Raw genomic sequence first — 15,244 nt, forward strand, 5'->3', positions numbered from 1 at the left:
ATCTTACCTCAAATCATTTTTGAAGATATGTCTGAGTCAAAAGCTGTATTGTTTTCAATTAAAAAAAAAACTTCAGCTATTACCAGGAAACAAAGAACCATGTTGCTCATTTCAGACTGTCTTTTGCTTTCTTCGCAGCTAATGCATTGATGTTTAACAAGTGTGAAAGGAATGGAATAATTTATTCAATGAAGTATGTGATAATTTGAGGTTGATGCATGTAGGAAAATGAAATAAAGAGATGGCTGAATTGGTAACGAGACTATTTTGCAAGCTTGAGACCTTTAATTTGATTTTTGTTATCCACATATTAAAAATGACTTTATAGGTTATTTAAATGAAAATCCCAGTTCCAGGAATGGGCAACTTCTCAAAGACTTTTTGGTCTGAGAGGCTCCCATGGTCTCCAAAGTACAAGAAACTGTCACCCTTTTTGGTTGCCCGCCAAGATGAAAAGGTAAAAATCTGTTGGGGAAGAAATTGCATACTTTTCTTTCAGGGCCCAGAGAAATCAAACTGGATTTGTTCTTGGAAGTTTCTTCCTGTTGACTAGCACTTACAGTGCTGAAGTGTCCATGCTGTTCTCCAGTGGATAATTTTCATCAGTCATTTTACTTAGCTCTGGACTGTGTATACAGCAAAACCTACCAGCCATGCAGAATAAACTCAATGGTACAATAGGGCCAAATTTGTTATGTGGGTAACATACCACTTTTCAGTTGGATTTAATGGTCACTCCACAGAAGGGAATTAATTTTTGGTACTGTACAACTGTTCAAAAGACTGTGAGTAAGGAGGTCGAAGACCCTAATGGGGGAGCTGTGTTTTTTCTAAATGAACATGATGTGTCCATCAACTTGCCTTCTAAGTAATAGCATTTGTTCTCATGGATTAGTGTTATTGTCTACTTTGGATGAGAAAAGGTTCTTGATACTGTGGCCAGCAGTGACTATAGAGATTCATAACTGGTCAAAGAACCAAGAATAAATAAATGTTGATTGCCCAGCCATAGGTAGGACATCTATATCACACCCTTAAGCTTCACAGAACATTGTAAAAAGAGGATCAGAAAGGATGTAAGTGTCGAAGGAAGTTAGATAGGAGCAGTAAATTGGCTTGGTGAACTGACAGTGGTCATAACTAACTACACAAGATACACACAACATTACGGACATCAGCATTCTGTTCTGGATGGGGCAGGGGCTCATAGGCCATACCAACCCTTGAAGATTTAAGCTGATGCGAGGAGGGACATTTTTTTCATCTGATGTTTATGAGTATGTAGCCAGTGGTTAGGAGTCTATAGTTCTGTAATTGACATCCATGCCCCTGTAAACAGCATCAATGAGACTCTTTGGAACGAACACACACACACACACACACACACACACACACACACACACACACACACACAAAAACATGAAAGCAGTGTGGCTTTAGTTGGGAGAAGGTTACTAAGGGCAGTAGAGGGACAAGAGAGGTAAAGAAAATCATGGGATGAATATAATTGGAAGACAATTGTTACTGAAATACATTATATATATGAGAATAGCATATTGAAATCCACTTTATAATTATATATCTCTATTATATAATTAATTTGGATTAAAATATTAACTTCTGCTAAAGTTTATATTAAGACGATAAAGATGGACTGGAGAAAAGATTGCTGTGTCTCCTTTTTTTTCCCCAGTGTGACCACAATGAACTGAGCTCTGTTTCTTCTTGTTGAAAAAACAAAAATAAAAGTGGAAAAGAAGACAAAAACAAAAAACAAAAAACAAAACAAAACAAACAAACAAAAAAGCCAAGCATAGCAGCACATGCTTGTAATCCCAGCATTGAACAGGTGCCAGTAATAAGAAAGATCTCTGGACTCTTTTAAGCAAGCTTCAGGCCAATTAGGGAGCTTCTCTAATAAATAAAGAATGTGCCTGCTGAGGAAGACATCTAAGATTAGCCTTTGGTACCTACATGTATGCACATACTCATAAACACCACATGAAATAAATAATATGTGGAAAGTTATCCTAACAGCAATGTGCACTTAATATGAATTTTAAAGATTAGATCTTTACAGGTAAACATTACTTACTTATATTTATGGAAAATAGCTGTTGATGTAGCTCAGTTGTTGGAGTGCTTCTCTATAGTGCAAGAAACACTGGGTTTGACTCCCATAAACTGTATTTAGTGGCAAATGCCTGGAATCCCAGCACTCTTTGGAAAGTGATAGAAGGCTAGAGTTCAAGGCCATCTTTGGCCAGTATGTGATACTTAAGTCAAAGTCTCAAAGAAACAAAAGAAAGCAAAACAAAACACCATCATTTAAAAACAAATGGAATTATTAAACACAAATAGAATTTCATACTGAGAGCTCTTGGACTTTAAGAAAAAAGAATATTTGTCCCAGAACACTTTGTCAAATGTGTTAAAAAAAATATTGGTTATTTCATTTGGTACTGGGCTAAGTACTTAACAGTACTAGCACATAGTACTCATGTGGCCCAGGAAAATTTGTCACTGTTGATTTTTCACATATTTTTAAATGTCATTTTTTTGTGGAAAATTCATCTTCTGTTCCTCAAAGGAAGGACAATCTTAGTGGGGAGAATTTTGTATTACCAACTGCCCTCTAATGCAATCTTCAGGAGCAAAGTTTCTCCATTATCCAAATCCTATGTTGCTTATAATCAGAACAATCATGTTTCAGCCATGTCTTACTGATTCTCATTTAATTGTTCTTAATTTTTAATTGATGAACTATAAAGAGCCTTCAAACCAGATTTATTTCCCCTTGAGAAAAGCGTTACCACACTATTTGACATACCATGAAAATTTCATCAGGAAAGTAGCTTCTTTTATACCAAAACCAAAATGATGTCAATGAATTTTGAAGGTGTTGTGAAACACTTAATTGAAATCCTATTCTCTGTAAGTCTCTGAAGAAAATTTATGCGAATGATGAATTAAACTGTTAAAAAAAATGACACAATGCATCTGAAGTTTAGTTGCCAAAAAGACCTTTTTCCAATGCTCTGGGACAGTGTAGTCTACTCTCAAATCTGCATTTTAAAGAACAGACATATGAACAAGTATAGTCTAAGCTTCTTTTCTATAAAGATTACTATATAAGTGATTTCTATTCTTTGTATTTTAAGAAACAAACTGCTATCTAATAGGTTATAAGAAGACATAGAGAAACAAATTAAATAAAACCACCAGAAATAAATGAATTTTTTATTAGATATATAAATCTTCTGTTCTTTTATTAAGTCCTTCAAAGATTTATTAAATTTTCCATGATTTGAGAAACACTGCAGAAATGTAATAAAAAAGATGGATGGATTTTAATTCAGTTTTTATAATGATCCAATGGGTTGATTGTAACATTTTGACGTAGAGGATATAGTGATAGTATAAAAAAGATTTATTTTTAAATTACATCTTTGAGTGCTATAGTAGGTTCTTCAGCACATTTAATTGTCATTAGATACTGAGTTTTCTCTTTAATATCTCAGTATCAATGATCAATTTTTAATTCCAATGAATTATAAGGAGTGCACTTATAAAAAATTCTTCAAAATCTATCAAAAATAAATTACTTGAAAACATCACTTTTCTGATATATGTATACATACAGGCACACTAGGTAAATAAAACATTGCTCTTGTACTATAATTCTATTTTTGAGAATGCTCTTCATTATGCTACTCTGCTTAAAGCCACGAGTAAAACATCTCCATTTTCGGCTACTTTTTAGAGTGTGCTTCCAAAAGGTCCATTTCTTTTTGTCACTGGCACTGTGAATTGTGTGTGAAGATACAAGTGTGTCACACAAATTATAAAATTGTATTTTCAGCTTTTTCCTGGGAAGACAGTTGGCTTGCTGTGGTCGCACTGTATTCAGCTGGCAACCTGCACTCAGATTCTAGTACAACTGTCCTCTTGTCTGCACTGGCTCACTGGACAGAAAAGTAGAAATGTACCACACAGAAGGCTCCTGTTGTAGATCCTGGGCTTCAAACTTCTCATTAAGTCTTCCGTCGGGGATAATAGAAAGACAATAAACAAATACACGAATATACCTGTTACGTGCTAATAAGTGGAGTGAGACTAAAGGGTTAAGAGAGATCTGTTGAGAAAAAAAAATAGCCTGAGTAATGACCAATATAAAGTGAAGGGTTAAATGGTGTGTGTTTCTGGGGCGCTATACCTTCCTTGTGAGGACAGCTTGGCTAGGAGGAAGCAGATGACAGGCATAGATGACAGAGCTTCTAGTATAATCCAGATGCTGGATGGGCCATTCCTCTGAGTATAGTCAGTCACACTCTTAGGGAGAGCACTGAACACCATTTAGTTTGTGTTTCTAATGATGGTTTGAAGTGTTTGTGAAAGACACTTCCAAAGTACAAATGTGGGAGGTAGGGATAGAGCCCAGTGACTGAGTACTTGCCTTGCATGTGAAGGACTCTGGGTTTAATCTCCAGTATTGTTTGTAAAATCTGCCTGTGCACTCTACTTCATGCTGATAACATCAGCGGCATGCTGTTGGAGATAGATGTCTCAGAATTACCTCACGTATTTGAACTCTAGAGACTCTCTGCTCAAATGCTGATGAGCCTGTAACCCCTACTACAAGCCCACCAAGCTAAGATGGCAGCCTGGAAAGTAGTGAACAGTGCCACTGGAGTTCCAGCTGTTCAAAACTGATAAACCATGAAAAGAAACCTGCGCTTTCACTGTAGAAAAATATTTAAACAGAAAATTTTAAATTCATGAAAATTTGTGAATGAAAAACAAATAAATAAAGGAAAAGAAGTATTGACTCTATACACTAAGCAAATGCCAGATCAAGTAAGCAATGTTTGTCCTAGATTTCATGATTACATAATTTGAAGTATTTCTGTTTTAAATTTTGTAACTCTTTACAGTGGGATAGCTTGGATGTCCATTTAGTTTTAAGGAACAGAATTGATAAATGATGAAGGTTCTGAAATTTGGATTATAAAATTCTTTCTTGATAAAATTTCCTTAAACAGTGGGGAAAAATAAGTAGTTGGATGAGTCAAATGTAGCTTCTGCTTGTGATCCAGTGCTTGGGAGACTGAAGGGAAAGAATTTTGATGAATTAAATGGCAGCCTAGGCTTCTCTGTGTGTTCCATACTGGCTCTGGCTACAGAGAGAAATTCTGTCTCAAAAAATAAGATATCATAGTAATAAATATAAAGAAACAGAAAACATTTCAAAGCTTGAGGCTAGTTAGCATACTGATGGGCTGGTAGAAGTGAAGTTGATAAGATATGGAAACTGTTTACTGACTAGATGTGGAATGTGAAAAATATCCTAGTGATCATACCAGTTTTGAAGCATGAACAGCTGAATTGATGGAGTTTGCTATCTACTGACAAGATAGATTTGGGAGGGATATTGTGAGGCTTTCTTTGGACAGAGGCCATTTAAGGTTCCTATTAGGTTTCCAGGAAAATTCAATAGAGAATTGGATAAAATTTTCTTCACTAGACCTTTAGCAGGAATGCTCAGTTTCTAAATCTGTCTCTTTCCCTGTCTTCATTCCCAGGTTATGCTATGTGGTATCATCAGGTAACTAATTCAGAAAGGATGGGCTACAAGGAACAACTTCCAGGTGGAAATGTGAATTTCCATCAACCAAGGCACAGGTGAAAATTTAAAGACACAAAGTGCATGAAATGACAGTCATGGGCAAAGCATGAATGATAATTATAGCTTAAAGGCTGGATGGAGGCAGTACTGCCTTAAAAACATTTACAATGTTGATGCAGAGAGGAAGAGAGAAAAATAAATTCTCTGGACAAAAATGATTGCACATGAGTAGGCAAGTTAGCTTGAGATCCTTTAAATGCAGAGTATGAGATAAGGACTGGGGAAGAAAATTTATTTGGAAAATATATTCGACAGTCTTTATTGGAAAGTGTTATTTAATAGGTTGGCATATGGAAAACAGTGCTTTGAATATAGTAAATGGTTAATATATGTTCACAACCATTTTTCCTTATTTTTTATTGTTAACATGCAACACCAAGAATAACCTGGTATAAGAAAGTAATAGTTAAAGGATTAACCAGGTCAGTTTGGCCTATGGCCTTACTTTGGGATAGTTTCTTTGATAATTTACTCATATGGGAGGGTCTAGCCTACTATCATCAGTGATACGTCTGGGTTAGTATCCCTGAGTAGCTGCTTGAGCATGGACCAGATGGAAAGTGCCAGGAAACAGCATTTTCCCATGGTTTCTGCACCACATTCCTGCCTTTAGTACTTTAGTGCTCAATGAGGAACTGTGACCTGGAGATATACATCAAATAGAGCCTTTCTTATACAAGTTGCTTATGACCATGTTTTGTTATTGTTGTCAAATCACAGTAACAGAAAAGTAACTAACACAATTTATCAATGATGGCCATTAATAACAATGTAATTAACAAAAGATTTAATTATTCAATATCAAATTGGTTCTGTAAGTTGATTTTTTAACTAGACTTTTGGCAAGAATACACTGTATTACAAATAACTTCCTTCAACTCTTTATATACTGTGCATTGTGATAAGAGATATTTGCAGGTAATTAATTCAGAAAGATGTGTGAGCTATAAGAATTTTTGAGATCTGTTGTGTCTGAAACAAGTTGAATCTATTTCCTTGCCTCAGTGATTCACTGTTGGTTTAAAAAGTCTTTCTCTCCGTGTGTTTTACTGACATCTTAGAACTTTTGAGCTGTCCCATGGGATTGCCCAAACTCATTCTAGTCCATCTTTCTGTCAACTTTTATGGCAGGAAAATAGTTTCTCTATTTCTAAGCTGCACTTACAATCCAGAGCATAGATCCATGGAAGGAAACATGTAGAGAAAGAAAGGCCACTTCTTACAGCTCTTGTATCACCATTCCCCCGAAAACATGTGAGGTGAGATGCCTGTCCCATCCGTTTCTACACATCCAAGAACTCACGCCTGAGTACTTGGTCTTGCTGGATACTTGCTGCTTTCTGAAAAATTTCTTACAACACAAAATGTACTCAAGAAAAGAAAGCTGTGTCTTGCCTCACATTGTGCCACTTTGAGTGATCAAATTCTCTTATTTCTAGGTCTAAAACACATGCAGAACCATCCTCATATTTGTGTAGGATATTCATTTATAAAGGCATTATTGAATTTTTTTGAAAGAAAAAAATCTAGTTTCTTCTGGATAGAGTCAGGGATCTGATAGAAAGCTGCTGGTGAGGAACCCCTATTTGAAAAGTACCCCATGGGACTGCTGCCATCATACACTTCATGCATGTCATCATTTATTTCACTTTCACATTCACATGGGCAGGGCACCAATAAGGAATGGGGGAAGGCTGGTTTTAAAGATAATGAAAACAAATAATCAGTTTCACTTCCTTTGAAAATGCCTGTGACATTAACTGATCACTAGTGCTTCAGTGAGTTTGTAGACAACTTGAAAAACTATTTGAGTTGCACCTATATGTCATTTATAAAACTATTGACTCTTCTAGAGCTTTTCATGTTTATTTTGTTCAAACTCTGTGGGTGAGGGGTAATTATAACTTCTTAAACTTAACTCAAGAATCAGATCATAGTTCTACTACGAAATAGTCTGGAATGGTTATTTTAGAATGCCCTGGGGGCCCCCTTAGAAACTTTAATACCATCCTAGGAACCAGGGAAGATCCCTTAGCCGACTGAGAATTAGAACTGCAAAGTGAAAAGGAGTTGTCATCTATATAGGGTGAAATGAAACAAGGAGAACTCTGCGAATGAGAGTTGAATAAAGTTACCAATATACATACATATGGAAAAACACTGTAAAGACAGACTCATCGACTTAGTCTGTGATAGGCTCTATGGCAGGGGGACTAAGGACTAAACATGTTTTGTATGAATCTCACCCCAGATGACAAAGATAACAGAATGGAGAGGAAGTGCAGATACTAAGAAGGATAAGTAAACGTGGAGCTTCACATTCATTCTGGAAATGGACTGATCACATCACCTTGGGATGGATTGCATTGCTCCTGGTAACCTTGAAAATAAACTTCAAGAATTAAAAGCAATATCTAGACATATTAGATTTAGAGAACAGTCATGTTAAATCAATTGATATATTAAAATATAACTGTACAGCTGACATCAATAATGTAAGATAATGAAGGAAAAAAAGAAATAACAAGCCTGCTTAATGAACTTTCAAAATATACCATTGATCCCTACCATTGCTTTGCCTTTTCAGAAGTGGCACACAATACAGATCCTAGCTGAGACTAAACAGAGCTTATATACTGTGATGAAGAGTGTTGATCGGGGCTAATTTAACAAGTATGATGCTACCTTTTTAAAGATCATTATTATAAAAAAAAGAAGTGAATATATGTGAAGTGTTGGTTCCTAGAAAGACTAAATATGATAAAATTTTAAACTGTTCTAAGGCAATAAATAGACAATTGTGCTCTAATTAATAGTCTTGTAGGGGGGTTGTAAAACTTCATCAATAAAAACAAACTTTCAGAAAGAAATAAGAATATCCTTAAGGTATAGATGTTACACTTGCTCTCCATGTTGTTGGACTATATCAAAAGCATCTAACATGGATGGTATTATATTTAGTATAAAAGACAATACTCTGTCATATTTTTCTAACATTAATTCTAACTCATTTTATTTATTTATTTTTTAAATTTTTATTATTAGTTTATTCTTGTTACATCTCAATGGTTATCCCATCCCTTGTAACCTCCCATTCTTCCCTCCCTCCCATTTTCCCCTTACTCCCTCCCCTACGACTGTGCCTGAGGGGGACTTCTTCCCCCTTTATATGCTCATTTTAAAAGCAGGTGAAGAACTAACAATTCAAAATAAAATTGTGAGTGTCATTGTAATTTTAAGGGTTAATTAAATTTAGGTGTGAAGATAGTATAAGTTTGAATTTATGTCACATGTCAATATATGTGAGTGAAGAGGTATTTGTATATTAGGGTAATAATTAATCAGAGTTGATGTGTATATGCAGATTAACTGAAGAAGTTTTAATATTAAAACTTTAATATTCCACAAAAAGACCAACAGAGCTAACAAATCTAGGCCCGGGAGGGCCTGATGAAACTGATGCACCAACCATGGACCATGCACAGAGAGGAGACAGGCCTCCTGCTCAGATGTAGCCAAGAGGCAGCTCAGTCGCCATGTGGGTTCCCTAATAAGGAGAGCAGGGCCTGTCTCTGACATGGAGTCTGGTACCTGCTCTTTGATCACTCTCCTTGGTGGATTGCCTTGCCAAGCCACAGAGGAAGAGGATGTAGGCAGTCCTAATGAAACTTGATAGGCTGGGGTCAGTTGGTAGGGCAGGAGGGCTCCCCCTTTCCAAGAACTAAGGGAAGGGAATATGGAGGAAGAGGGAAAGAGGGTGGAACCTGGAGGAGATGAGGGAGATGATGAGGATCAGGATGTAAAATGTATATATTTTAAAAAATTTTTAATTAAGTTAAAATAAAAAATTATGAAGTAGTCATGTATTCTATTAAAATATATATACTATATAATATAGTGTTAAAATGAAATAGGTAAATATGTTGTGAATACATAAAAAAGCCTTTATTGCTCTTGTTCTTTGTTGTTCTCCAAGAAGTAGAAGTTAAGTTTTTATCGAAGAAGCCAGGTAGTTCAGTCACAAGATACAGAGGTCCATGAGTTGTATTGACCTGAAAGCCTCCTCCCTAAGAACTAGCTTTCATGGTACTAGAAGTAGACATGCATGCTTCCAAAGAAGGGAGACAACCAACAGCCCTACCCAGCTATGATGCCTATGAACTATATCAATGACCAGAATGGCACGGAGACACCAGAAGAACTAAAATGGGATTTTAGGGTCACCGGGGCAAAGGTTAAGAAATAGGACTACAGGAGAGACCAGGTATGAGACGGCATATCTGGACAGCTGCGAGGAGGGAGGAGGAACCCATCTGGCTGCATTCCTTTCTGCTCGCAGGAGATAAGGTTGCTAGGAAACCAAACCAGAACTGTTCGTAATTTTGGCACCCTCTCACAACCAATCATTTTAAAGCACAATATCCCTTTTGTATCTCAACTAATAGGTGCTTGCCTGAATGGAACTCCCCTGCTTTGGGCACCCTGGGAAGGAAAGGAACTAAAATTTACCCTCAGCTCAGAGTTCGAGGCTCATTCTGGATACCACTGCATTGGTGATGGTCAGAAACTGGATCGAGCCACAAATTAAAGATCCTCTTGTGCTTGCATCAGTATTGAGTCCTGGTGGTCTTTTGAGGGATATCACAATCTGGGTATAACAGCATATAACCTTAAGAGTATAGTAATGGTACACATAAGTTGCTGGTAACCAACAGCTCGCCAATCAGATTTAGAGCCTGCTCAACAAGAGGAAAAACATACCTGGTACTGGAAACCTAGCTAACTACTCAATGCTCATGAAGCTGTGGATCTTGGAGAAGAACCTACAATTTTACTAAACCAGCACAATTGCTAACTACATTCCAGATATTTGTTCTCATACCCACAGAAAATAGCAGTCATCGCCCCTCAAGGAAACAGATCTTGAAAAACAACTCAGCAATGAGCATGATCATTATACCTGAAAGCACTGGAACAGAGCCTACATGCAAACATGGAATCCATGGGGGAGGAAAATGAACTTTTACAGACATAGAAACTATAGCAGGGCATAGAGAAAAATACAGACATACAAGAAAAGTCACTTAGAATAAAATACAGATAAAAAGAAAAGAACCTCTTTAATACACTTTACCATTTAAATGTCAAGGCTGTAGAATAAGGAAAAAATTTTAAGGTACAATAGAAAAATTCCAAATCAATTATAAAAGCAAACTAATCAGAATAACATCACATTTCTCAGTAGGAATATGCTCAAAGCAAATAACTGCCAATCAAGATTTCCAAGTAATTTTCCAGAAAGTTACTTTTAAAAAATCAATGTAGAAATTAAGACATTTCAAGACAAACTCAAATTAAAGAACTTTATGACCAACTAACTAGTACTTCAGAAAATATTTAATAGAATTTTAAACACACAAGAAGAACAAAGTCATTCCATTCATTACAGCATAAGAAAAAGTAAGCTTCCTTAGAGAAATGAATGAATAAAAGAGAATTGGGAAAGAATTAGTTATGTAGAACGTGCAACTACAAAATTTTATAAATAATGGAAATTGAATGCTAAGATCTTAATGGTCACTGAGTCAATGAAAATATCAGGAAGGATAGTTTTATTCCTAGAAATAAATGGAAATTAAAATTCGACATATATATACCTTTGGAGTATACCAAAGCAGTGTTAGGAAAAATGTTTATAGCTATGAGCATTATATAGAAATATTAGAGAAACCACAAATTAACAACTTAATGATGTACTCAAATTCTTGGAAACAGAAGAAGCAACTAAAGCAAAGTTAAAAGATGAAAAAGAAATAATAAAAATCAAGGCAGAAATTAATGCATACCAGTGGAGAAATACAAAGAATTTTTTGAAGAGATAAATAGAATTGAAAACAGTAGTTAAACAAATTAATAAAATGCAAAGTCAGTTCTTTGGAAAGGAAGAAAACTGTCAAACTTACCAAATATCAAAAGAAAAAGAGATAAGTCCCAAATGATGAGGTAGAAATGAAGTATCACAACAGATACTAATGTAATTTGGATATTTACTTGAGGATATTTTATAAACCTATATTTAGGAACAATAAAAAACCTAAAGGAATCAGATAATTTTATACATATATGATTTAACAAAAGTAAATAAAGAAGAAGAAAATATAAGAAACAGTCCTACAACAATGCCATCAAAACTGTAAAACACAAAAAACAACAACAAGAAAGCCCAAAAAACCTGGGATCATTGTTGAATTCTACTACATATTTAAAGATAAATTAACAATAGTATTTTCAGTTTTTCCATGAAACTTAAGTGAAAGGAGCATTTTAAACTCATGATATGAAACTACTACTATCCTGATGATAAAATTGCGTAAAGACACACATGCAAACACACACATGAAAATTATAGACTAAATCTTTGCTAACTATGCATGCAAAATTTCTTGATAAAATATTTGCAGATGGAGTTCAGCAATACAACAAAAATTGTTTACAATATTGAGGGTAGATTCATTTAAAGGATGCAATCATGCTCTAACATTTGCAAATCAATAAATGTAATTCAGTACATAAATAACATCAAGAAGAAAATCATATCCCCCCCAAAATTTCATTTGTCAGATTTGGCTATCCCTTCATGATACAAGTCCTTAAGGAAGATAAGGAACACACCTTAATATAAAGAAGGTTGATTATGACATTATTGTAGCTAATATAATTAAACATGGAGACAATCTAAAAGCATTTCTTGTCAGACCTCCATCCGGGAGCTCAGACTCCCTAGCTTTAGGCTTTCAGGTGAGCAAGGCGCTCAGCTGTGACCATTTGCTCCTCTGCTATGGCCTGGCTGGCAGGCCCATAGGGGTACAGGGGCGCGGGGTGGCCTGTAGGCTTTGTGCCGCTGATTCCCAGGTGTGTGTGAAGTGCGGTGAATCCAAATTAACACCATATGTTTTCATATTAGAAGCTTCGTGGTCAAATTCTAGGCACTTTATCATCGCCACTGGACGAGAATGACTACAATTCCTAGGGAAAGGACATAATGATTGAGATTTAACCTCTAAAGAGGGATTTGGACCTACGTTTCCTCGTGGGGGGCAATTAAGAGTGAAAACTACCAAGAATAGCCCCATTTTCGGTGGAAGAAATAGCTCCTGTGAAACGATAACGTGGCTGTGAGAAAGAATCTGGACACATAAGATAGTGCTATCGATTGTCCATATTTGTATCTGTTAAAGAAATGGAACAGAATGTGTCAAGTATTGATAAAAAAAAAAAAAACAAGCCCTGTTGCCAATACGTGGAGAATAATCAGGTGACCATGGAGCCTTCATGGGAAGTCTATGAAATAATGATCTGTACAATCAATGAAGGATTTCAATCAAGCTATAAATCTATAAACATGGATCCAATTTTCCTTAATGAAAAGTTTGCACAATAAGAACCCAAGAAGTACCTGAAAAGCACATTGGACCACAGGCCTCCGTGATTGAAGAAATATCAAGTTGTGTACAGGCATTCACACCATTAGGAACAAACTCCCAAATCTCTTAGGTTGTGATTACTATGCATAATGCATTTTGAAAATATGGATCTATGTTAGTATTAAAGCAGAGGTAGATAACAAAAACTCAGCTGATTCAAGGAGAGTCAACACTCTGTTGCCACTGAGATGGCTAAGTGGGTAAAGACACTGTGCTAAGCCTGACAACAAAAGGTTTAAAACGGAAAGAACCACTTCCTGACAGTTATCCTCTGACCTCTATGTATCCAAATGCACACACACACACACACACACACACACACACACACACACACACACATACACACACACACACATACACACACACATACACACACACACATACAAATACACACACACACATACACACACACATACACACACACACATACACACACACATACACACACACATACACACACACATACACATACACATACACACACATACACACACACACATACACACACACATACACACACACACATACACACACACATACACACACACATACACACACATACACACACACATACACACACACATACACACACACACATACACATATACACACACATACACACACACACACATACACACACACATACACACACACATACACACACACACATACACACACATACACACACACATACACACACACACATAACACACACACACACACACATACACACACACACACACACACCCCAAAAAATAATTTAAACAATAGTTTAACAATAATTGAAAATAAGTCAAGGTCCCAAAGAGAAAAGTCCAAGTAATCTAGGACAAAAGTTGGAGTTTTCAAATAAAAAGCTGATACCCAATACCAGAGACTGTGTGACTTAAACAAAAGTAATGTAGTTTTTCATAATTCTGGCATCTGAAAAGTCTAACGCCAAGGATCATTTCTTATTAAAAGCTTTCTATCTGCCTTACAGAACCTTCTGCTTTGTTTATATCATGGAGAGAGAGATCCTCTGCTTCACTTGAGGGTCTCTCACTGCTATTTAAACTTCACTGGCCCATCTCCAAAAACCATCCCATTGAGTTCTATATATGAACTTTAGTATTTTAGAGAAGTACTTCAGTCTTCTCTAAAGTTCAATCTGAATTTTCAGTATGATTCAATTAAATACCAATTCATTAAATTAAACATTGCTTAATATGCTGTAACAGAGAATAAACTCTGGATATGATGTTCTGATTGAAAAGAATGCAGGGAAAGGCAGTACCATGGTTGAAAGTGGGGAAATTGAGAAAATACACTATGGGAAGTAGAAACAAGAAAAACTATGAATTTTTAAGAAAAAAAAAAGCAAAGCAATGGGGCAAACAAGTACAAAATACTAAAAATAACAAAAATATCATCAAACACATTTGTTAAGAGACATAGATAATAAAAAGACAGGGGGAAATGGTTACCCAATATAAGTGAAAGCTGAAGGTTTTGATTGCATATGGCAGCTGGGTGGAAGGAATGTCATAGAGGAACTAAAGACACATGTGAAAGCTGGTCATGTGGTCTGATGGTCACAAAAGTGAAGGCAAGAGAGGGTGTCTGTGTCTTTATTCATTCATTTAATTTTAAAAATTACTTATTTTTTGAAATTATGAAATAGTCACATCTTTTACCCTTCCCTCTTGTTCCTCAAAAACCTCCCTCCAAACCTTTATATACCTTCCCTTTCTGGTTTTAGAATTTATAACCTCTTTTTCATTAATCATTGCTACCCACTTGCATGTGATTGTATATGTATGTGTATATGTATATGTATGTGTATGTGTATATGTATATGTATGCGTATATATATGTATGTGTATATGTATATATGCATATGTATGTGTATATGTGTATGTATATGTGTATGTATGTGTATATGTATACCTAGTACAACCTGCTCAGTCTGTATGTTATTTGTATGCAAGCTTTTAAGACTGGTCATTTGCTATTGGGTAACCAATCTGTATTCTTTACCCTGGAGGAGAAAGACTATTTTTCTGCTCTCATCATTTCTTCATTGTCTTCTCAG

Source organism: Acomys minous (genome assembly GCF_964271855.1).
Source record: "Acomys minous genome assembly, chromosome: 8".
Classification (NCBI taxonomy): Eukaryota; Metazoa; Chordata; class Mammalia; order Rodentia; family Muridae; genus Acomys; species Acomys minous.